Source organism: Macrobrachium nipponense, chromosome 12 (genome assembly GCF_015104395.2).
Source record: "Macrobrachium nipponense isolate FS-2020 chromosome 12, ASM1510439v2, whole genome shotgun sequence".
NCBI lineage: Eukaryota > Metazoa > Arthropoda > Malacostraca > Decapoda > Palaemonidae > Macrobrachium > Macrobrachium nipponense.
This window is the reverse complement of record NC_087205.1, coordinates 96,015,797-96,041,668: the sequence shown is the minus strand read 5'-3', so window position 1 is coordinate 96,041,668 and position 25,872 is coordinate 96,015,797. Positions and strand designations below refer to the sequence as shown.

Sequence of the window (25,872 nt, the reverse complement as noted above, 5' to 3'; positions counted from 1 at the left end):
ATGGAAAACTCAAATGACAATATTTCTTCTTTACTAGAAGCGTACATGGGTGCGTTTGCCACTACTCACACAGACGCACATAGGCACGCTTTTTAAAGTCGAAAGTTCAACATTTCTTTCAGTAGTTTCAGAATACGTTGGTTATCTATTTGTTGACAAATCACAATCACTGTAGTGTATTCCTTTTTGCTTTGAAAGCTGAAACTTCAATAACTATTTCAGTATTTTATTATTTATTAATAAATTAAAACCATTTTAATGTATTTTTTTATATTTTTGTAGTTAATGCCGTGGATAGTTTTTGCGTAATGTGTCTATAAGGGTGGTATTGCAAAACAAAGCATATAGAAATTCCTGTATTATTACACAGCTACCCTGGTGGAGTGGTTTGGCAAAATGAAGAAATTCTGTATCCAAGTGACTTGAAGGAAAAGTAGAATACAGCAAAGGCAGAATCCATTATGTTATTTCTGAAATGTTTTTAATTCCTTAGAGGGGTGGTACCGTGAGTAGACCACCTGCAGTGTACTGAAAGGGTGTACACAGTGTCCCTTCGGTCCCTATAGTAGATTCACATCAACCGTACATTTGACGTCTAGGCCAGTCCCTTACGACGCTCCTGATTGGCTGTTGATAATCACTCACAGGGGTATCAACTCACAGGGGCTGGAAACTCCCAGTCTCTCGAGAGAGTTCACATAGGCGGGATGCATGTTCCACCTCTCCTGAGGGATACTTTTGAAAGACTTATCCCTCAGGAGGTGTGGAACATAGGACCTACCCATGTGAACTCTGGAGAGAGATTGAGAATTTTCAGCCCTGTGATTGGCTTATCAACAGCCAATCAGGAGCGTCGTAAGGGACTGGCCTAGACATCAAATGTACGGTTGATGTGTATCTACTATTAGCTGCATCGTCTCCTTGGCCTTTTACTATACCTCCATTTGTCTTCCTTCTTCCATCTTGTCTTTTCAACCTCTCCAACTGCCACTTCTTAGTGTAACTGTGGAGTTTTCTCACTGTTACACCTTTAGGTATGTTTGCTAAATCTCATTTATTGTCTAAATATCTTTTATCTTGTTGTCCAACCACTCCAACGCTCTCTTTTCACTGTCTTAAACGCCAAATGGCTGAAAGTGCCCTGGTGGTTATCTTACTTTTCAATAGTTTTTCTCTTTAATGAGAGTAAATTATATATCTGGGGTGTTTAAAAACGAACTAAGAACTGACCATCTGTGGAGATGGGAGAAATGACTATTGCCTGAGTGTTAAAATTGGTCGTGTCATTTGTGACTACACTAACTTCATTTTTGAACCCAGTATGTATTCGAGTCCTTGTTGGGTTTGGAGATTTCAAGGCCTCCAGTGGAGAGCACAGCCAGGGATATTAGTATATAAAGCAAGTGAAGAAGTCTTGCTGTTACTATGGCTTGTTAACTACGTGTCACCACACCTGATACTAAACATGGCAGAAGCTCCTTGGGACGCCCTATTTAGTACTACAGTTGTCCCTTACGACGCTCCTGATTAGCTGTTGATAAGCCAGTCACAGGGCTGCAAACTCTCAGTCTCTCTCTCGAGAGTTCACACAGGCATGATGTATGTTCCACCTCTCTTGAGAGATACGTCTCTCAAAAGTATACCTCAGGAGAGGCGGTACATACATCCTGCCTGTGTGAACTCTCGAGAGAGACTGAAAGTTGCAAACCCTGTGATCGGCTTATCAACAGCCAATCAGGAGCGAGGTACGGGACTGGACTAGACATCAGATGCATGGTTGATGTGAATCTACTATAGCGTGGTGGACAGATTACAGTAATAAACGGTAGCTAGTACTAAACACGACGTTCCCAAGGAGCTTCCGCCATGTTGAGTACCAGCACCTGGGGTAGGTGGGGCGTAGATAAGAATCGAAAATACCACCTGGGTCTTAAGTGGCCATTACGATACACAGAATTGGCGAATGTGACCGGCAGACTCGTCAAGGGAAATTGATCGGTTTCGAAGTCAGTCATGGCGATCGTGATGGGGTGACAATGGTGATGGTGGTGGAGGTGGTGACTCTCGAACGCTCACAGGGAAAAGCAAGGTCGAACTTATTCCATTATTCAGAATTGACAACGCGTCGCTGAAGCCGTTTTCAGTTTTGCCGCCTTTAAAGGGGCCCTCGCCTTTTCTTACCCCCCCCCCCCCCCCGGGCTGGCTGATTGGCTAGACGGTGTGGCTGCTCCTGCTGCTGCTGCTGTAGTGCCTCAGGACACAGTAGTCGGCTGATTTATTTGATAGAAGGTTACTTTTTGTAAATTTTGTATATTCCCTTTGTATTTTATATTTATATATATATAATATATATATATATTAATATAAATAATATGTTTAATTTTTTAATTTATATAGATAGATATAGATATTTATTTGTTTTTATATATATATATATATATATATTATATATATATATACTACATATATATATATATATATATATATATATATATATATATATGTGTGTGTGTGTGTGTGTGTGTGTGTGTATGTGTGTGTGTGTGTGTGTAGATTCTACTGGTCAATTTTACGAGATAACATGATATGTAAAAATAATAGCCACAATGGCCTCTCAACTTCTCAAATTCTTTGCTCTTGTTTGGATACGCTTGTCACTACAAAGCCTCGAGATCCAACTTCAAAGAAATGTGAAAGAAATCATGATCTTCTTAGTGTTATGATCTATTTAGTGGGAGTATCATTCCCAACGTGTTAGCCACGGAATCTCATCCATTATTTTGGAATGAGATTGCCAGCTCTAGGCCTTCCTTAGCCCCCCCCCCCCCCCCTCCCGTTGCGATCTGTTATCTATCACAGGCTCAAAAGTCATTATCTTCAAGCAAACTACCTATGGTTCCTTTTAACGGATCCTGTTCGTACCACCAAGTGTGCGAACTTGGCCTTGATATTGAAGAAGGTGGCCCTTCATTGATCATATCACAAGGCTCACATCTGGTTCCCTGACTGTTTTACGAGTCTGCTAAAAAATGCTTTGGAATTTTCTCGTGTTTCCGGTAGACACGAGTTCAAATCCTGCTTGAGAGCTGAAGTTCAAACCTCTCTTGTATATATATATATATATATATATATATATTATATATATATATATATATATATATATATATATATATACACACACACCACATATAAGAGAGAGAGAGAGAGAGAGAGAAGAGAGAGAGAGAGGAGAGAGAGAGAGAACATTCCGAGTAAATACCCCATTCTAATGCTACTGGTATCATTCTGTTTATCTTGCTGATATGCCCTTCTTCGCGTATCACAGGGCATAACGTTGCCTTGAGCGACTGACCGCACGCAAGTCTAGTAGAGTCCATCCTCAGCGTGTGGAAAGCAGCAGGTATCCGGAGGGTACACTCTGCTCTCTCTTCTCTCTCTCTCTCTCTCTCTCTCTCTCTCCTCCTCCTCCTCTCCTCCTCCTCCTCCTCCGTCTCTCTCCTCTCTCTCTCTCTCCCTCTCTCTCTCTCCTCCTCCCTCCTCCTCCTCCTCCGTTGCAAGTAATCTCAGGGACTGTGTGTGGTTCTCTCCTGGCTTCCTGCCAAGATTCTCGACATAGGTAAACGATTACAACGTTGCACACACTCACATACACACACACACACACACACTCACACACATACCTTCGGTGGTCCTCGTGTGTGGGGTAATTATTCGGCTAGTCAAATGTCTTACGGCAGCCGTAGCTCCAGGGTGAAATATTAGACATTTGACAGCTGAATCGCTCTTTTTTTTTCATTTTTTCAATCTTTCGTTTTTTTTTTTTATCTTTTTAGTGTCATGCCTGTAGCTAGTAGCCTTGTCTGTGTTTGTGCAAAATACTCTCGGTTTGTGTGACGTATTAGATGGTGCCTGAGGTTGAAAGGGGTTTTGTTGTATTTTTTTTAAATATTTTTCTTTCTCGTATCGAAGATGAAAGAGAAGAAAAAAAAAAAAAAAGCTTTCAAGACGTCGTCTTCGGAAGCCGTGATCTTTTTCTCCTCATAATTAACTTTCATTTGAGAATGGTATCCCAAGGTGTTGCCAAATGCGTCAGTTGACGGAACGGAGTAGTGTAGTGTGACGCAAAGAACAACCATTTCCGTTGAATTTTAAAGTAAATAAATATAAAAGAGGGGAAGACTTCAAACGTTTTGAACCTCTCTTTGTTAGACCGGTTGTGTTCGTTGGGAGACATCTTTGTTCCCGTGTGGTCGGAGATCTCATTGTTTTTGCAGTGATATCAGAGGAACCTTCATCGATGTCGGTGAAAACATATTAATGACAGTAGTCACTTGAGTAAATTTCTCTGGAGAATTCGCGACGAATCTAAATTAGTCACCCCCTTAGAGGTTAGTGCCGTCAGTACACCTCATGCGTCTTACTGTAGGCATTACTCAAGGTTCTTTGCAGCTTCCCTTCGGTCCTTAGCTGCAAGCCCTTTCGTTCCTTTTACTGTACCTCCGTTCATATTCCCTTTCTTCCATCTTACTTTCCTCCCTCCTTTAACATCTTTCAGACCTCTTTTACTGTCAATTTCACTTTCAGCACTGAATGACCTCATAGGTTCCAGCGCAATGCCTTTGGCTCAAAGTCTGTATTCTGTTCTACTCGTTGATTGGGAATCGCTGGTCTGTTTTCGTAACTGAACGAAGAAAAAAAAACAGCAATTAACAGTCATTAACGTTCTGATGTTGATGTTTAATTGAGCAATTACAGCACTTACCGATCATTTCCCCTTTGTTCCAATAGCGGCCGTAACCTTGAGAAGTTGAAGGGCGTGAGGGGGTGCGGGGAGGGGGGGGGGGGGGGGTTGGGGTCCCAAGACAGTACTCGCTCCGTTTCATGTTTGGTTATTGGAGCGGCGTCGACATGCAACCCCTTGTGGGGTCTCCGGAGGACGCCTGAGTTGACCTTTAACCGTATCCGTAACTATGCCCTAATTGCGGATTTCTCGGAAGAAAGGTGCGCAAGGTCAGCTCGGTAATTTGAAGCCAGGTCGTGTGCGTGTTTATAGGGTTATTTTTGGGGTATAATAATGTTTCCCCTGTGTGCTATGGGTGGATACTTGTTACGGTCAGTGTTTTCTCTCTCTCTCTCTCTCTCTCTCTCTCTCTCTCTCACTCAGTAAAACCTGCTTCTATAGAAAAGTGAATACACGATGTCTCCTCGCATGGACAAACAAGTTTCTGAGACATCCTAATCCTTGTAACTCTCTCTCTCTCTCTCTCTCTCTCTCTCTCTCCTCTCTCTCTCTCTCCTCTCTCTCCTGGCTTCTTACCCTGTTCCTTGAAGGAATCAACATTTATTACTCTATGTCTCCTCGGATGGACTAATAAGGCTTTGAGACATTCTAATCCTTGCGACTCCTTGTAACTCTCTCTCTCTCTCTCTCTCTCTCTCTCTCTCTCTCTGTCTCTCTCTCATTGTTTCTAACCCTGTTCCTTGAAGGAATCAACATTTATTACTCTCTGTGTCTCCTTGGATGGACTAATAAGGCTTTGAGACATTCTAATCCTTGTGACTCCTTGTAACTCTCTCCCTCTGTCTGTCTGTCTGTCTCTCTCTCTCATGGTTTCTCACTCTATTCCTTGAAGGAATCAACATTTATTACTCTCTGTGTCTCCTCGGATGGACTAATAAGGCTTTGCGACATTCTAATCCTTGCGACTCCTTGTAACTCTCTCTCTCGCTCTCTCTCTCTCTCTCTCTCTCTCTCGCTCTCTCTCTCTCTCTCTCTCTCTCTCTCTCTCTCTCTCTCTCATGGTTTCTCACCCTATTCCTTGAAGGAATCAACCTCTCTCTCTCTCTTTCCCTTTTTTCTAGAATCAACATTTTTGTTTTTACCCTTTCCAAAACCAGAGTGACACTTTATCATCTTTTCCCCTTTTTTCCTTGCTAAGGGGATACATCGAGAGCGGACGCACGACTTAGGATGAATGTAGACGAACACTTTCATTATGTAACAACCTCCCAACGGTTAGGTTAATTTTCCCCTCTATTCATTTTCGTACATTTGAATTCGGTAGTGGTGCGACTGTTTCCCCAGCCTATGCTGAAACCCGGTGATCTGTTCCCGTAGAGTTTGTCGTGATATTTGCTAATACTTCGTACAACAATCCTGTGGGCGGGTTTTGTCGGACCTGCAGGTTTAAGAGGGTACTTTGGATTTTTAGGACGGTACGCGTTGTCCGTGTGGTCGGGACTGGTCTCATTTTTAAGCATTATGGTTACAACAACAACAACAAGAATAATAATAATAATGATAATAATAATAATGCATTGATTCCCAGTTGGGTGACCTTGAATAATGTTTTTCTGTCCACCGAGTGTTTTTTATCGAAGCTGAAAACCTTACGTAATTTACAACATATTCTTGCATAGTTCATCGACTTAATTTTCAACATATTCTTGCGTAGTTCATTGACGTAATTTACAACATATTCTTGCATAGTTCGTTGACTTAATTTTCAACATATTCTTTGTTATATCCCAATTGTACTTGGTGGAATAATCAGAAATAATACCGATGTTCTTAAATCTTCTTTATTTGTCTTCAACCGAGGCTACAGTAATCCTCTTAATCCAATAGCTATATACAGACTGGCGAGATAAGTATTTACGTAGCCAGAGGTAAATGTTAACTGCTCTTTGGTAAATGATCACCAACCCAATATAACAACATATTTATAAAACGGCTGTACTTTAAACAAGCCCTTTGTTACATTACTAATAACAGCCAGTTATACTCTCTTGTTCTATCATAAATAAATATAAATATAAGGTATAAATATAAATATAAGGTATATAAATATAAATATAAGGTATATTCTTGCATAGTTCATTGACGTAATTTACAACATATTCTTGCATAGTTCATCGACTTAATTTTCAACATATTCTTGCATAGTTCATTGACGTAATTTACAACATATTCTTGCATAGTTCATCGACTTAATTTTCAACATATTCTTGCATAGTTCTTGACGTAATTTACAACAATTCTTGCATAGTTCATCGAACTTTAAATTTTCAACATATTCTTGCATAGTTCATTGACGTAATTTACAACATATTCTTGCATAGTTCATCGACTTAATTTTCAACATATTCTTGCATAGTTCATTGACGTAATTTTCAACATATATTTCCATAGTTCATTGACGTAATTTATAACATATTCTTGCATAGTTCATTGGCATATTTAGTACACTGCTTTTCGTGCCAAAGTGCGGTTGATGTTTTTTTTTTCTCGTGCATTTCCCCCGTAAAATACTACTGAATTCATTTTGCGAAAGTCTTTCATCTTCGCCTTACCCCTACTAATAAGTGGCGAGCTCTTGCATCGACCAATTCAAGCTTTCACGTAAATTTTAGATAAATGGACCAACTGAGCAGCTCTCCGATTGCTTGTAGATTGGTATACCGCTTATTACGATGTATCAAAGTCCTTTGCAAGTTCTATATTTCTCATCCATGAGTTTAAGGTAAGTATCGCAGAGAAAGGTAACAGACTTTGACCCATATTCCCCTCGTCCTTAAGGCCGTTTTTGACAAGACTAACGTAGAAAGTGGTGGCTTGAAAGCGCTCCGTCGCCGTGTTGAACAGATTGGTGCGTGAGGCCGGTCGTGCATTGCGATGGATATGATCGAAGATTCTGTCTACACGCTTCATAGCTCGCGTTTTCGAGGCGTCAGCTATCGGTCTCTGGGTCTCTCTCTCACGCACCCTGCAATAAACATGCTGGGCAGGTCTGTGTTGGGGGTTGGGGGGGGGGGGGGGGGTGTTTTCAACTGCGACTGAGTCTCTTCTTTTATTTTTTAGATTTTTAAAAAGTTATTCACTAGAAGTTAAATTACATTCATTACTGCTTATTTTGCATTTACATTCCGAAGGCAAGCAATGCATTATTTTAAAGCATTCACCACTGCATATTTTGCATTTAAATTCGGGATTCAAGCAATATATTATTTTCGTCTCTCTCTACGCTTTGCATTGAAAGCAACATTAAGTTCAATACAATGTTTGTTAAATTTTTGTTTACCGTTATTCTTTGGAGATAATTGGAGAATCATAAGCACTTTATTATAACCCTGTATATTGTACCATTTCAATCCAGTTACTTACTGCGTAAGTTTTATGCAATGTAACCACATTTTTCGGCTGGTTGTCCCGGGTGGGACGCTGCTTCAGACAAAAATGTACCTTGTAATTTTTTTAAGGCGTTTGCTAGCAACTCCTACATTTTCTTGCATATATACGTAGAATGACCGTTAGGAGACGGGTTGCAATTTTCTTGGTTTGTTAACCTTTTCTGATCATTTGGCACTTTTTGTAGTTTTATTTTGCCTTTGGTCTTTGTGAGTGAGCCTTTTCATTACGTTTTAATTGAGGGTTATCATTTTCTTCATTTGTCATTAGCTGTTCCCTTCGTAACTAAATATGTATAGTTTTCCTCGAACTCGACTGAATGCCAAAACTTTTTTTCCTTAATACAGGACTTAGCATTGAAAGTTGATGTTAGATTTCGAATTTTAATTACTGATTCTTTTATTGTAGAGTGTCTTTATCTTAACCATATAAGTAGATTTATAGTGGATGATTAATGACACGCCAAGCGCATGTTACTGTTAAAAGGAAAGTAGATAAACATAGAGAAGAGTCTAGTCATATGTCATAAGGAATAAACTTTGAAAGAAGAGATTGTACAGTTGTATGTATTAGACATTGCAGGCATTAATGCAAATTGTTGTTTGTTACCAGTGATCGAGTTTTTCATTCTAGTTGCTAACTATTGGCCCTTGAATGGCGGATTTTTAAAAGAATATTAGTTTACCTTGAGAATTATTCCTTTTGCGATGAGTTACCTTAAGAATACACCTTTTACGATAAATGGCTATGAGAATATCCTGAGAATGCATCTTTTTATGCTCATTTATCCTGAGAATGTTGGCCTCTTGAAAGTCAGTGATTCGACGAAGGCTTCCAGATTGTGTCACTGATTCTAAGAAGGCCTCTGGTTTGACTTCATTGATTTACAGGCCTCTGTCTTGGGTGCATTGTTTTGGAGAAGACCTCTTGTTAAGGATGAATTGAAGAATAGGTCTTCTTTCATTTACATTTTGATTGTGAGACTTCCATTTATTATGATGCACCTTCCTATCAACATTAGCTCTGAGAATGCCGCTCTTTTTTATTTATTGATTCTGAAAATGTCCTTCACTTGTGATCATTGTTTCTAAGAATGGCACCCTTCTTGTGCCCCCCCCCCCCCCCCCCCCCCCCCCTCCCTTGGTGATCTTTGTTTTACATAGTATCTCTCCTGTCAGAGATCATCCAGTGGAGTCTTATGCTGTTCGTGAGACAGTGTTGATGGTGCTGAGGAACTGAGGTTGAGAGAATCTGTGAGCAGTGATTCATAATTTTGGTTTTCGTGATGACTGAACTGTAAGATAATTACTTTATGTTATTATTAAACAAAGTGAAATTATCTTCTAAATTAGTGGCGTAGAGTCGTCTTTCTTTACAATTTTAATATGAGCTTCCTCCCCGTAGTCGGCCAGTGCAGTCAGTGCTCCTTACGTGGTGCACTGTAGGCATTACGTAAGGTTCTTTGCAGCCTCTTTCCGGGCCATAGCTGCAACCCCTTTCATTCCTTTTACTGTAACTCCGTTCATATTATCTTAGTCCATTTTATTACTCTCCACTCTCTCCTAACAGTTGTTTCTTAGTGCGACTGCTTTGAGGTTTTCTTCCTGTCATGCCTTTAATACCTTTTTACTCTTAATTTCCTCCCAGCGCTGAATGACCTCATAGGTCCCAGCGCCAGGCCTCTGGCCTAAATTTTATATTCCATTCCAATAGGAGTTTGTGTATATGTGGTTCAGTTAAGTCACTTGTGATATAGGGGCATAATGCTTCGTCGAGTCAGTTTTTTAGAGCAAAGGTTTTGAGAAGAAAATCTGATCTATTTATTCATTTATTTCTGTATCTTATTATAGTAGTTATTCTTTATTTATTGAAATATGTTTATCGTTCGCCGAATATGTAAATCCTGTTGTGAAGAGCAGAAGAAAAGTTTAGTTTCATAATTTGAAAAATATTCTTTGTTAGGTCAGCAAGTTCCCAGTGGAATAACAAGAAACTCGAGGAGAGAGAGAGAGAGAACGTCTTGGTTCTGAGAAAAGTGAAAAAAACACACTATCTTACACTAGTTTGTGTGTGTGTTCTTGTGACGTAAGAGGGCGTGGTTGGTCTTGGGTGTGGCTCCCAGAATCTGAAGAAGAAGGAGGAGAAGAAGAGATACAGAACCTTCACGATAATCCGTGACTTCTTAGTTGAAGGACTTGCCGAATTAGGGTCCATTGTCGATCCTTGAACCTTCTTGATAGCAGATACAACCCCATTCCTTCGTTTGTAGGGGGGAATTGCTTTTTGTACCATTTGGAGAGCTGGAATGAACGGTATCATGAACTGCTAACTGCTGGAATAACATGCCAGCGGTTTCCAGGAGTGCTTGTGGGTTTGTTCCTTGTACCCTGTTCGTTTAACCATTCTTATACTGTTGTGAATGTCTGTGTGTGTTGTGTGTGTTCAGATTAAGTGGTTGTGACAGTTGTGCATATATTGTGAACTTTTAGTGTTAAGGAAAAAGCTGCGCTTGGCATACATGGCTCAAGAATCTTGTGATTAAATTGATAGCCGTGGTTTTGGTGTGTGTGTGTGTGTGCGTGTTCGTGTGTATATATATGTGTGTGTCCAATATAGCAATAAGGAACACGTACTTGAGAATATCCTTAAATCCTCGGTAGAAAGGTAAATGAAACAGGGACTTGGAACAAGTACTTTCGTAGCATATTCTACATTTTCAAGATCACACTGCAGATAAAAGGAGTTGACAGGCCTTTATGATACAAAATCAGAAAGAGGGGGGTGGGTGGGGTTACAGTTTATTAATCTTGGGCGGCATGTTCTTTAAGCAATAAGGAAAGAGGATCAAGGTATAATCCTGTGTGTGTGTGTGTTTATGTATGTATAAACTGACCGTCCTTCATTAGAATTCCCCTGAGTAACCCGTTCTTCCTTTGTCGTCTTCGGCAGGTTAATGAAATGCGCGAATGAATCTGCCAGCGGACAGGAGGTTGAAGGTGACCGTATGTGACGTCATTACTGTCGGCATCCAATCACATCTCATTATGTAGATGGTAAGTTGATTTTGGGTTCGTTCATGAGGCCAGTGCGCGACCCTCCAAAGAGGTCAGCATATAGGTCAGTTATTGGGGGGGGGGGGTGGGGGGGGGGGGATTGAGATTTCTTGGGAACCACAGAAAATGGACACGTGGATTTTATTTTTAGTATTTCTAAATCGTTCAGTTTCAAAATGCTTGTTGCTTTTTGGGGTACAAATTGGTCATTGTCTGTGTGATTTTTTTATATATATATCTGTCTGGTAGATAAGTTTAGACCTTAATTCTTGTTATCGCGGGTTAGGGAGATTGTACTGTGGAAGGTTTTTTTTCTTTTTTTCTTTTTAAGGACCAGATTAGGACCTTATTTGTGATGCATTTTGGCTTTGTTTTTGGATATTTGTTGCGGGATATCTAATAGAAATAGCCTCTGGAATTTCCTATTGTATTATTTGGGTACACGTTAAACAACACCTGATAGAAATGGCTTTTATATTCTATTTCCTCGTATTAAAACCGTCTTCAGGTGTTAAATAAGTGCCATGCGTTTAGCATTTAACATATATATAGGTACAATGTTGGAGTCAGTGATAAGTAATTTGTATATTAGCATATAAAAGGAAATGTACTGATGAGCTTAAAGGGGATTCGTGAAATTTGGAAGGACACTGGGGTGTGGTGTTGGTCCTTGGGGAGGCGGGCGAGGGGAGGGGGGGGGGGGTTGGTTGCAGGTGGCTGTTCATCCGTGATTCAGCAAAGAACGAACGTACCAGCAGATTTTGATACTTTTATCACAGTGTATTTATGAACTTGTGTTTTATCTAAGTTATTTCTGAGGTTAAAATAAATTTAAAAGTTTTCATCACTTCCCACAGACTTTTTTTCCGTAATGGAAAGGGTTGTTTTTCCTACACTTTCGCTGTGAATGCCGTAGAAGTTGACTGATCTTAGGCCTTGTATCACTGCTGTACCGCCCGTCGCATATAGTGTTAATTGCACCATTACCTCAAGACGACTTTGCATAAAAAGATTCGGTTGCATTTTGTGCCATTAATTCATTCGCGCATTGCTGCAGCATTTTCATTCTCAGTCGCCTGCTTCTTGCAGCCTCTTTAAATTGATGTCGTGCCAGGTGTCGAGGCTTGTGTTAAATGTGTTTCTCGTGTTGTAAGTCTTTCTGGGAAGCTTCTGCTACCGTTTTTGTCATCAGCTATGTAAAACACACCTTTGGCCTGATTTCGAAGGACGTGTTTCCCTTTGAAGTCAGTTTAAGAGCAAACGATTTCTCTGCGTTGGATTTCTGTTTGGTGTGGTCGTGTCTTGAGACCTTAGAATTTGTTTAATGCCCTCGCCTTAGGTTGCTTGTACTTGTATCTTTTCAAAGTCCCTAGATTACTTTGTACCTAGATTATTTTATCTCTTCAAAGTACCTAGATTATTTTCTTTTCAAAATCTCTAGATTATTTTCTCTTAAAAGTCATTAGATTATTTTATCTTTTCAAAGTCCCTAGATTATTTTCTTTTCAAAATCTCTAGATTATTTTATCTCTTCAAAGTCCCTAGATTATTTTATCTCTTCAAAACCCCTAGATTATTTTATCTCTTCTCAGTCCCTAGATTATTTTCTCTTCAAAGACCCTAGATTATTTTATCTCTTCAAAGTCCCTAGATTATTTTATCTCTTCAAAGTCCCTAGATTATTTTATCTCTTCAAAGCCCCTAGATTATTTTATCTTTTCTCAGTCCCTAGATTATTTTATCTCTTCTCTCTCTTCTCAGTCCCTAGATTATTTTCTCTTCAAAGACCCTAGATTATTTTATCTCTTCAAAGTCCTAGATTATTGTATCTCTTCAAAGTCCCTAGATTATTTTATCTCTTCACAGTCCCTAGATTATTTTATCTCTTCACAGTCCCTAGATTATTTTATCTCTTCAAAGTCCCTAGATTGTTTATTTTCTCAAAGTTCTAGATTTAGTTTTCTTTTCAAAAATCCCTAGATTATTTTATCTCTTCAAAGTCCCTAGGATTATTGTATCTCTCCCCAAAAAGTCCCAGATTATTTTTATCTCTTCACAGTCCCTAGATTATATCGGCTTCACAGTCTAGTTATTTTAATTCTTCAAAGTCCCTAGATTGTTTATTTCTTCAAAGTCCCTAGATTATTTTCTTTTCAAAATCCCTAGATTATTTTATCTCTTCAAGCCCTAGATTGTTTAATTTCTGTCTTCCAAAGTCCCTAGATTTATTTCTTTCCCATTCCCTTTAGATTATTTTATCTCTTCCAAAGTCCCCAGATTATTTTATCTCTTCACAGTCCCTAGATTATTTTATCGCTTCAAAACCCCTAGATTATTTTTTCTCTTCAAAGTCCCTAGATTATTTCTGTTTAGATATGATTTTTTTGTTTGTGTGTATGTGGAAGATGGTAACCAAAAATTTTCAACCCCCCCCCCCACCCCCCCCCCCCCCCGTAGGGTTCTACAATAATCGTACTTACTGCAGCTTGAAAAATTCATCGCTTGAATACCTGACACATATTGATTCGCACAAGTATGCCCTTACCCGAGGTTTGATTGGGAGAATATCTCCCCTTTTGGCTTAAAGGGAATGCATTTGCCTGGCCACACGTATGGCGTCTTTACATTTGTTGAATTACAACGCCCCGCCCCCCCCCCACCCCCCCCCAAAAAAAAAAAAAAAAAAAAAAAAAAAAAAAAAGTTCAAGGCAGTAAGCTCTTAAGCATCAGTTGATTAAGTGTGGCAATTTAACTTTCCTCTGTAAAGGATTGTGACATTTCCCAATGTTTTCCTCAGGTACATGACGCCAAGCTGAACTGGTGGTATTTGTTGGGCCTGGGTAAAGTTTGGGTACGTCCCCCCACTCACTTGATTTGAGTTGGGAACGTTTCTAGTACGTCAGTTTGTGTTGGGGACGTTTTCGTCCCCTTGATTCTTGTTGGGAACGTTTCTGCATCGTAGCCTTTATCATTTGCTTCTTTCTTTGGCAACTCATTTTAAAGGAGTATCCAGAAACTCACTTTAAATGAGTATCCAGAAACTCCCCTTAAAGGAGTATCCAGGAACTCACTTTAAAGGAATATCCAGAAACTCGCCTTAAAGGAGTATCCAGAAACTCACTTTACAGGAATATCCAGAAACTCGCCTTAAAGGAGTATCCAGAAACTCACTTTTAAGGAGTATCCAGAAACTCACTATAAAGGAGTATCCATTTGTTATGTAAAAGTGTGTCTCCTGCTTTCGTTCTAAGAAGCATATCAATAACAAAAATTTTATTTGGAAATAGCAAAGAAACAAGTATTCTCTCTCTCTCTCTCTCTCTCTCTCTCTCTCTCTCTCTCTCTCTCTCTCTCTCTCTCCCCGGTAGATTGAGTGAGCATCGTTAAAAGGAAATTCATTTATCAGGTTGTTCGTATGTATGTTTAGGTGTGGGCAAATTTAAACCTGTGTGCAAATGTGATTGGAATAAAGTTAGATGAGAAATTATATGAATGCTTTTCCCTTACCCCAAGGTTACGATTGACAGAAGTATTAGACTCAATGGAAATATGAAAGTATTAGAGTAAATGAAAATACGAAATGTGATTAAAAATACGAACCACTAAAATTTAACCATTGCATTTGTAATTGTTATAAAACTACTCGGTTGTTTAATGGAGCAAATAAAAAAACTGCTGTATATGAAAAACTGTATACAATTGACTAGTACTTTTGTAAGGACGTAATTACGTGAACGAATGAATGAAGATGGAACGAATAATATACTTCTGACTTGTAGAGAAACTTTGCCAAAACCGACGAGGATGAATTTCCCATCTGTAAAACTGTAACATTGTATGGATGACGAGCCCCGTGTATAGCCTTCTGGTTACGCAGTCTGGGTACAAATATCTCGATATACAGTTTAACGTTATTGGGTGTGGAATTACAGGGTATCCCAGTACCATTACAATTAGTAAATACTGATAATGGTCGTGGGACTTTGTGGGCACCCTTTACATTTATCCGAGCTGACACCAGAATTATTACCTTTGTTTTCGTTGTCGGACGCAATTAAATGGGAGCTTCGTCCAGCCAGATGGGATGTCAGGAAGGGAAAGGAAGGGCTTTGTTAAAATGATATCGAGCTTTCCTTTAACGGGGAAGAGTTTTAAGGAGCGTTTTATAGCTCTAATTAGGGATAACAATGGCAGTAAGACCCAGCCTTGCGTACCCAGGGGAAAGATAGAGAGAGAGAGAGAGAGAGAGAGAGAGAGAGAGAGAGAGAGAGAGAGAGAGAGAGAGAGAGAGAGAGTATTGCATAATGGTTTGAATCCTTTCGTAAAGAGATGGTTGTAGATTTTGGCTCTTCTCGTTTGATGCTAGCAAGGTTGACACACACACATATATATATATATATATATATATATATATATATATATATATATTATATATATATATATAATATATTAATTTATATACATTAAAGAGCTTTAATGTCAAGTATCTTAGATTACACAAAGGAGATAATAGGTTCAAATCCAGGGCTGGCTAGAATCTTTTTGATGAACCCTCGCTTTAGGTGTTATTAAGCAGCTCGTGTTGTGGAAGTTTTCTGCATGCGACTTTCGTCCATGATTCGTCAGTATATGTATGTAAATATGTACAAGCATATATATGTATACACTTGTATATGTACGTACACACACACACACACACCCTGTTGTCATCTCTAAAGACTTGCTAAAGAAAAATGTGTAAAGTAATATATATATATATATATATATATATATATATATATATATATATATATATATATATATATATATAATAGAATTATCCTTTACGTGACGATGAAAGACTTTGTCACTGGCTGTTGTAATCTCTCGACCTTGATCTGAGACACGAGGTACACGACAGTCGCTTTCGTTCCCCCCCCACCCCCCCCCCCCCCCTCCCCACTCCCCCTTCGTTAAGAAGTAAGACACCGGGTTTTCGTGCGCCATGCGATAATTCGGGTCACGCGAGGTCCGCGCCCCCCCCCCCCCCCCCTCCCCCCCCCCCCCCCCCCTCCCACCCCGTTTCATTATGTGGTTGACTCCTGGCAGAGCGGTAATTAAAAACGATAGTTGTGTAAGTTGTGTATATATGTGTGTGTTATATATATATATATATATATATATATATATATATATATATATATATATATATATATATATATATATATAGTATATTATCGGTGAATGAAAAATCAATTGATTCATTATATTAACTATATGTATATTCAATTTATTTTTTTAATATATATATATATATATATATATATATATATATATATATATATATATATATATATATATATATATGTGTGTGTGTGTGTGTGTGTGTTTGTGTGTCTGCGTGTCCTGTTTCGATGTAAAAACGAAACTTCCGCAATTGGTACTCTGTCTCTCTCTCTCCTTCTCTCTCTCTCCCGCTCCTCATCCCTCTGCTCTCTCTCTCTCTCCCAAAAAAAAACTCTCTCTCTCTCTCTCTCGGTTCTCAAAAAAAAATCTCTCAAAAAAAAAAAAAAAAAAAAAGTATGAAACTGTCAATATGAGAAACCTTTTTCGAAGCTTTATTTTTTCCTGCTGTTTCCGTCTTGTTTACCGTCTTATTTCCCGCGCGGCAAATGACCGAAAAGCGTCGAAATGTCTCAGACGTGTTACTTATTCGTTCCATTGTCATCAGGGATTCAGGAGGACCATCGCTGCTGGTCGGCCTTATGGGAATACGAATCGGAATCGTCCCGTGAAAGTTGTGGGACTTTTGGATGTGTTCTCCCTAAACGCCGGAATGTGGCGGAAGAGACGTTCCCGAATAAAATTCCGAAATGGTTGGGTATTTATTTATTTATACATTTTGTATTCTGTTATACTTAATCTTAATTTACGGGACTTTTGGAAGTTTTACAAGCAGTGACGCTTTAACTTCTGACTGTATTTTAAGTTGGGTTCGGAATTTTGCGTTTTGATGAGATTGCGTGGTTTGGATCTTGGAATTGTGTTATTATTATTATTATTATTATTATTATTATTATTATTATTATTATTATTATTATTATTATTATTATTATTATTATTATTATTATTATTATATAGATTTATTTTGAAATATATTTGTGCCCATACGTAACTGTGGATTTCTTTCACAATTATATTATTATTATTCACTTTATTTATTAGTTATTATTATTATTATTATTATTATTATTATTATTATTATTATTATTATTGAATACGAGGCGACAATTGGAGCAAAGTAAAAAGACCAAAAAATACCATATGAAAATTATATGACAAGCGATGCATCTGTTACTAAAAGAAATAACGCTGCGAAGAACCTTTCCTATCGTTCACAGTGTGCCGCGCAAGTGGTATCCCCTTTCCTCCCAAATCCCCAAAATCCCCGATCCCCAGTCCCCAATCACGGTCATTGATATTATTCTGTCGTTCAAGAATGAATGCTTTGTGAAACGGACAAATTCCCACTCTGCTGCGCGTAGTTCCTCGTAGTATGCATGCAGTGAATGTCTTTTGCGTGTAAGGCTGCTCGCTCTTATATTTTCCGTCACGATATTCGAGAGAGAGAGAGAGAGAGAGAGAGAGAGAGAGAGAGAGAGAGAGAGACAGAGAGAGAGAGGAGGAGGAGGAGGAGGAGGAGGAGGAGGAGGAGGAGAGGAGGAGGAGGAGGAGGGGGGGGGTTAGTTGGAGGGAAGGAGGATTGGCGGGGGTGTGAAGAGAGAGACTTACAGACCTTACAGACCTTACAGTTCGTTCGGGTTGCCCCAGGTCCCTCAGTGTGAGGCGCCTCCTATGTCTACCAGAGAGTTGCTAGTACATCTTCCGGTATATTTTGCATCTTCCAATCTTGGATGGTCTGGGATGCAGTTTAGATATTTGTCGAGCTTATTCTTAAACACATCTACGCTCACTCCTGATATATTCCTCAGATGAGCTGGCAACGCATTGAAGAATAGACGCTGCATTATCGATGCTGGTGCGTAGTGGATTAATGTCCTGTGGTGCTTTCCCTTATTTTTTTTTCCTGTATAGTTTTGGGCACTATTAATCTACCTCTGCTTGCTCTTTCTGATATTTTTAGTTCCATGATATTTTCTGTTATCCTTCTATCTGTTTCCATGCCTGAATTATCATGTAGCGTTCTCTTCTCCTTTCTAGACTATATAATTTTAAGGAATTGTAGTCTTTCCCAGTATGGTCTAGGTCCTTAACTTCTTCTATTCTAGCTGTAAAGGACCTTTGTACACTCTCTATTTGTGCAATATCCTTTTGATAGTGTGGGTACCATATCATATTGCAATCATTGGCAAGTGGGACTAACGAACATATGTTTTTTATAAAGCATAATCATGTGTTCAGCTTTTCTTGTTTTGAAGTGCCGTAACAACATTCCATTTTTGCTTTACATTTTGCCAACAGAATTGCTATTTGATCATTGCATAACATGTTCCTATTCATCATCACACCAAGGTCTTTAACTGCTTCCTTATTTTTGTGATTGTCTCATTATTAGGTCCCTATATGCATATAGCTTTCCTTCTCTGTCTCCATAATTTATTGATTCAAATTTATCAGAGTTAAATACCATCCTATTTTCCTCTGCCCAATCATATACTTTGTTAAGGTCTCTTTGTAGAGCGTTCCTATCTTCATCACAAGTAATTTCTCTACTTATTCTTGTGTCATCAGCGAAACTAGTCACTACCGAATCCTTAACATTACTGTCTATGTCTTCAATCATAATAACAAACAATATTGCAGCTAGCACCGTACCTTGTGGCACACCGGATATTACCTTGGTTTCATCCGATTTCTCATCGTTTGCAATAACTATCTGTTTTCTGTTGTGTAAAAATCTTTTAACCATCTTCCTACTTATCTACGATATTGTGTTTTCTAATTTTCTTTGCTAATATATTATGGTCTACTTTGTCAAAAGCTTTTGCAAAGTCTAGATAAACCACATCTGTTTCATTTCCGCTTTTCATATTTTTGAATATGTTCTCACGGTGGACTAACAGTTGGGTTTGTGTACTTTTTCCGGGTACGAAACCGTGTTGTCCTATATTAAACAAATTATTTTTTATTAAATGTTTCATAATATTTTTCTTCATTACCCTTTCATACACGTTCATAATATGTGATGTTAGACTCACAGGCCTATAATTACTTGCCTCTAGTCTTGATCCACTTTTGAAAGTAGGGGGGTATATATGCTAATTTGTGCTCATCATAAATCTTGCCTGTATCTACACTTTGTCTTAATAATATTGCAAGTGGCTTTGCGATAGAATGAACTACTTTCTTTAACAAAATAGCAGGGACTCCATCCGGCCCTGCAGCAGCTCCATTTTTAATTTCATTAATTGCCTGCACAATATCAGCTTCATTAATTTCTATGTCAGCTAAATATTCACTATTTTCGTCCCTTACTTCTATATCATTATCTTCATTATCTATTCTAGGGGTGAATTCTCTCTTATATCGTTCTGCCAGTATGTTGCAAATTTCCTTTTTTTCATTCGTTAATCTCCCTTCAATTCTCAGAGGGCCTATTTCTATTCTTCTTTTATTCATCTTCTTCGCATATGAGTTGTAATAGTTTGGGGTTTTGCTTGATCATTTAATAGGGTGGGTTTTTTTCTTCCAAACAAGTCCCGTTTTTCATTTTCTTTTGATTGTATAATCTTTTGTTCTGCATTTTCTATCTTACTTTTTAGTTCTATAACTTTCCATGCATTTTTTTCTTTTGCAAGACCTTTTTTCCACTTTCTGATTTTCTGGAACAAGATCCTTCTGTCTCTTGGTATGCATGAATGATGTTTACTTTTCTTCTTCGGTATAATATTTATCCACTATCCAATATTTATATAATATCTCCGTATTTACCCTTATGTCATCACTTACGAAAATGTTATCCCAATCTTTGTTTAATTCTTCATTAATTTCTGACCATTTTATATTTTTACTGTAGAAGTTGTATTTTCCATATCCTTCCCACTTTTTCATTTCTTGCTTATCTCTATTTTCACTTGCTTTGGAATGAACTGTAATTCTATGACATTATGGTCTGAAATACTCGCATTATAAACTATTATTTCTTTAACATAATTCATCTCGTTCACAATACTAGGTCTAACCAAAGTATTTTCCTTTTCTTGTTGGCAGGTGATTTATTTGTTGAATGTTGTATTCTAGTAGCATATCTAATAGCTTTTCAAATTGCCTCTTATCTTCTGCACCTAACTCATCTTACTCTCCTTTCCTTTTTTATATGTATAAGTACAACCACAATCTCCTATTCGTTCTTTCCATTCTACGAAAGGAAAGTTGAAGTCACCAGATAGGAGAATAGTCCAGTCCTTGTGATTTCTACATATATCATCCAATTTTTCAATTATTAAGTCAAACTCTTTAGTATTAGGAGGTCTATATATTACTATGTTCATTAATTTTTCAGATTCAAATTCTACCGCTATTAGTTCACATTCTGAGTTACTATATTTCTCATATATTTTTCCTTGTTTTTTGTCTTTCCCATATATTGCGGTTCCCCTTGATTCCTATTTTTTCTATCTGATCTATAAGTTTGGAACCCTTTTATTTGATCATCATTCCCAGTCTCTTGGGAATACCAGGTTTCACTTATATTCATTATATCTATTTTCTTTTCATTTTGGGTTAGTTCTTCTAAGTACTCTATTTTTCTTTTTGAGTTACTCGTAACTAAACCCTGCGCATTCATCACTATGATGGTTTGCGTGTTTCTCCTTCATTTAATAATGGTAGTAATAAAGGTTTTGCCATGTCTCCTTTCCTGTTCTGGTATGTTGTTCTTTTTTTTCATTTCCAGAAATTCTGACATTAAAAAATCCAACTTTCCCATAATATTTGATCTTCCTTCTTCATATTATTCATTTTGTGTCTGAATCTGCAATTTTCTCCATTTCTGCAATATCCTCTTGCATAATAAATACAGTTATTATCTCTTGAGTAGAATTTCGGAGCTGATGCTTTGAAATTGTTTTGCTGACACCTCTGCATATCTCATTGGTGGTTTGCTTTTCTCTTTACCTGATATTCTTGATTTCTCTCTTTATTTGTTTCTTTCTTATTTTGGATTTTATTACTTGGTTGGTTATTTATTTGATTATGATTCATGGCTACAGGGTGCATATATTTGCATTTTTTTGTCGAACTTACATCCTTTTCCTTCTTTTAGGTTTTTACATATTTTTTGGATGCAGATCTCTGCAATCACCCCTACCCCATAGCCATCTAGGTATGCACCATTTACCATATATTTCATAGTTTTGACATACCATTAGGATGTTTGTAGTAACATCTTTCTCCAAATCTGCAATTCCCTCTTTTCAAAAGGTTGCAGATTTTGTCTTTCTTGTCTATTTATTCCTCTTTCCCGTCATTGTGTAGATCTGGGTAGAGCCTCTTCGGGATTTGCTTTTCTGTTGTCATATCGTCGTAATTTATTTCTTCGTAGGTATGCTGCTTTATTGCCTCATATGTAGTATCAATGAGTATCTCTGCATCCATACTTTTATCTTGTTCTTTGTTTTCCTTATTTTTTTCTGTCATTTCATTTTTGTTTACTTCTCTTCTGTTTTCCTCTTCTTCTTCTTCTTCTTCTTCTTCTTCCTCTTCCTCTTCTTCTTCATCCTCAACTATTTGTACATTCAATCTTGATTTAATAACATTGTCTATCCATGATAGACATGTTGAACAAAAAATTCTTGTATCTTTTCTCAAATCTTGCATTACCTCAGCACACTGTGGATGGGTCGGAATGTTTGCATGCAGCACATTTTCTGATTAGGTTTTGTGGATTGACTATGCTATACCAAACCTTACACAGTTTGCATGCTTTTGGTCATTCTTTTTTCCTAATGCATCAATTAGGATACTCACAAGATTCACCTTATTCATTTTCTTTGTCGGAATATGTTGGTTTATGTATATTTTCTTTATGAGTCTCTTGACCACTTGGATTTTATTTGGAACTTCTTCAATTATTTTCAAGATGTTTTCATTAGATTTGTTCCAGTTTGAAGGATTATATCCTTCTAATATATCTATGAATGCTTTTGTATCTTTTTGGTTAGGACTGTTGCTGATTTCATAGATGAGAAATGCCAGTTCCCTTCCTGCTACCTCATCGTATTGCGAATCCGCCAAGCAAGCTAAATTACGCCACTTCTTCCCGCTGTTGGAACTTACTGCCATCTTGTTCTTGATTTACAGTATTACACTTGATAAACTAACTTAGAAGACGCTTTATACTACTATTTTCACACTAATCTTATCACCGTAGTTCAGTTCACGAACACTTCTAGATATTTCTCAAATTCTAGTCGTATGTTAAACTTGTGATATCTGTTGATTAATCTGACTTCACGCGGGTACGTCTCACCAAGCAAGATGGCTACTACGAGAGAGAGAGAGAGAGAGAGAGAGAGAGAGAGAGAGAGAGAGAGAGAGAGAGAGAGAGAGGTAGTTGGACGGGAGGAGGAAGATGAGGATCTATATTCTATATGCCTTTTTTTTTGCGCCATGGCGCTATTTTGTTATTTTACTTTGAATGTTGATCTATATTATTATTATTATTAATGAGATATTACGTATTGTTCTGTTATGTAGTCTCCGTTCCAGCTTTTTCAGTAAATGATTTCATTCTTTATCTTTTATGTTATTGCAGCAAACGTTTCATTGTTTTCTTGATGTACCAAAATTCAAAGAATATAGATCAGAACTATGAATGGTACAAGAATCTGTGTCTTCCCTGTCAGTCGGGTTATTATTTCTACTTATTAATGTTTTATCTAAGTGTAAATTCATGTTTGCACGTTACTATGTGCTTTTGCTCATATCAGTATTATGACTAACCGGAATCATTTTGCAATGGCATTGTATTACGAGAAAGCGCTCGTTTTCTTATGTCTATTCGATAGTAAGGTAAAAAAAATTCACATTTTTAGTTTTCTGTAAAAAAAAAAAAAAAAAAAAATTGCGACGGCTTTGTCTGTCCGTCCCCACTTTTTCTGTCCGCCCTCAGGTCTTAAAAACTACTGAGGCTAGAGGGCTGCAAATTGGTATGTCGATCAACCACCCTCCAATCATTAAACGTATCAAATTGCAGCCCTCTAGCCTCAGTAGTTTTGATTTTATTAAAGGTTGAAGTTAGCCATAATCGAGCGTCTGCCAGCGCTTTAGCACAGGCCACCGCCGGGCCGTTGCTGGAAGGTTTATGGATCCACGGCTCATACAACATTATAGACTACAGGAACTCGATAGCGCCGAAGAGACTTCTGCTCATTTTGAAATAAGGAAACTGCATTGGCCGACTGCGGTGTTTGAAGTTCGACCTCTGACCTTTTGTGTGCAACTAAGTATTCAGGAGAGAGAGAGAGAGAGAGAGAGAGAGAGAGAGAGAGAGAGAGAGAGAGAGAGAGAGAGAGAGTCTTTGTAAATTTTGGAGAAGTTACCTCATATTTCAAATTTTGCATAGCTTTTGGTTGTTTACTAGTTTAAACTATAGATTTATCGGATTGCGGTGTTAACATGAAATTATTTCGTTCTTTACCTCAGAGTCTGTGTTCTAAGTTTCAGTATTTTATTATTTTCTCTAATCTGTTGGTTTCGTGATTATATTTTTATCTTTTCCCAGCAATTTCTTACATTCTTCTTGATTTCTTTATAATTAGTAAGTATTTAAGCTTGTTTTTCCAGTGCAGAATGGAAGAAAGAGGCTTCAATTGTTTTTCGTGCTGAAGTCCAACAGGAACTGGGCGTTCTTAGTTTACGTAAAAACATTAACTAGTCACAGTCATATCATCGAACTTTATATAGCTATATTTAAATGGGGATTTGGAGGGCGGTTATGACAAGTTCGTTTTAGAACTTTGTTGAGTTCCAATATGATCTGAGATTTAAAAGCTCTGATACCAACGTTAGATTTTACCTAAGCGACAATCACGAACATATTTTCATATCTCATTCACTTGACCGGCTTCCCCCCCTTTCTACAAGTATTATTTCGAGCGGTGCTGCAAAGAGAGCTGATGTTTTTCCCTCAGCTGCCTCTGTGTTGGGGTTTTTAAAAGTATGACTCATGCAGAAGAGTGTGATCCTAGAAACGGCGCACATAGTAAGAAAAGTGATGGACTCCTAAGGAGGCAGGATGCAACCCGGAACCCCACACTATAAGTACCACCCAGTCGAATCGAATTGGAGGACTGTGATAGAGCATAATAATAATAATAATAATAATAATAATAATAATAATAATAATAATAATAATAATAATAATAATAATAATAATAATAATGAAACGTGGCTACCCATGACCGTAGAGTTTTCCAAACGATTGTGTCTGTCATTCTGCTCTGTTTAATAAGCAGTGAAGGACACAGGAGCCTTCTTCGTTCTTGATTTAACATCGAATCGATTGCAAATTTTAATGATGCTTCGATCTGAGTAGGCTTAAAGCAGCCTGTCAGGTACCTAACCCTCACCCCCGTGTCACGCTCAGAATTATTACGGAAAACTTGGAATTTCGCAACTGGAGAGAATTATTAAAACAAAAAGGGGGGGAGGGGGGCCCAGATGTTGGAGATTCAAAGTAAGAGAATGTAATTTATTTGTGTTGACCCTTCCTTCTTTCCCATCATCTTTCGAAGCGAATTTGCGCTAAATATTCCTGCCTGAGCCCCGAAAATACTGGCTGTTGAAGAACGTACCTGCGATCATTGCGGTTTCAGGTTGCATGTTGAAATCTGGCCTGGTGACCAACTCCTGTCATGCATGAAGCACGGACTCACAGTGGGTTAAGGTCACGTGACTTGTTTAGGCCCGTGGTGGAGAGAGAGAGAGAGAGAGAGAGAGAGAGTGTTGGTGGAGTGGTAGCGGGAATTGCATTGCATTGGACACTTATTAAAGGCGATAGCGAAGGCATGTGATGATCAGTGATGAATTTGCTGCTCCCTGTGAATAATTATGTACAATACTTCGCGACACAGTAAGACGTAAGTCAAGGAGGTATGTGGTGTTAAATGGACTTATTTGGGAAGCCTGGCTTTTCTCTCTCTCTCTCCTCTCTCTCTCTCTCTCTCTCTCTTTTGAATTTATGCTACTCTTTTTTTCTTATTCATTTCCTTACTCCGCTCTCTCTCTCTCTCTCTCTCTCTCTCTCTCTCTCTCTCTCTCTCTCTCTCATAAATATAAGTTAGTTATTTTTCTGCCATTCATTTTTATCTATGACATTATATGAACTTCCAGTTTTATATATTTCCTGTTTTTTTAATTGACTTTCAACGTCCGTTTTCTTTTCTCCCTTTTTATGGTTACCCCTCCTCCTCCTCCTCCTCCTCCTCCTCCTCCTCCTCCTCCTCCTCCTCCTCCTCTCCTCCTCCTCCTCCTCCTCTTACTCTTTACCTTTCATTGATCTTACATAGCGTTTTGCCTCACCTCTTTCCACCCACGTACGCTTTTCAGTCGATGGGAAGTGGGTTGCAACATGCATAGCTCCTCTCTCTCTCTCTCTCTCTCTCTCTCTCTCTCTCTCTCTCTCTCTCT

General features: G+C 38.2%; 1 protein-coding gene across 9 annotated transcripts in view; it reads left to right on the top strand.

The window, feature by feature from the left end:
* Nucleotides 1-25,872, top strand: part of LOC135224681 (cAMP-regulated phosphoprotein 21-like) — a 309,729-nt gene that overhangs the window by 158,582 nt on the left and 125,275 nt on the right. For 8 of the 9 annotated variants that reach the window (XM_064263935.1, XM_064263929.1, XM_064263932.1 and 5 more), the window contains exon 2: nt 11,138-11,241. The exons of the other annotated variant lie outside the window; for it this stretch is intronic. The gene's annotated coding sequence lies outside the window, so the exon portion shown is untranslated. The remainder of the gene's footprint in view (nt 1-11,137; nt 11,242-25,872) is intronic. 9 annotated transcript variants of the gene reach the window in all.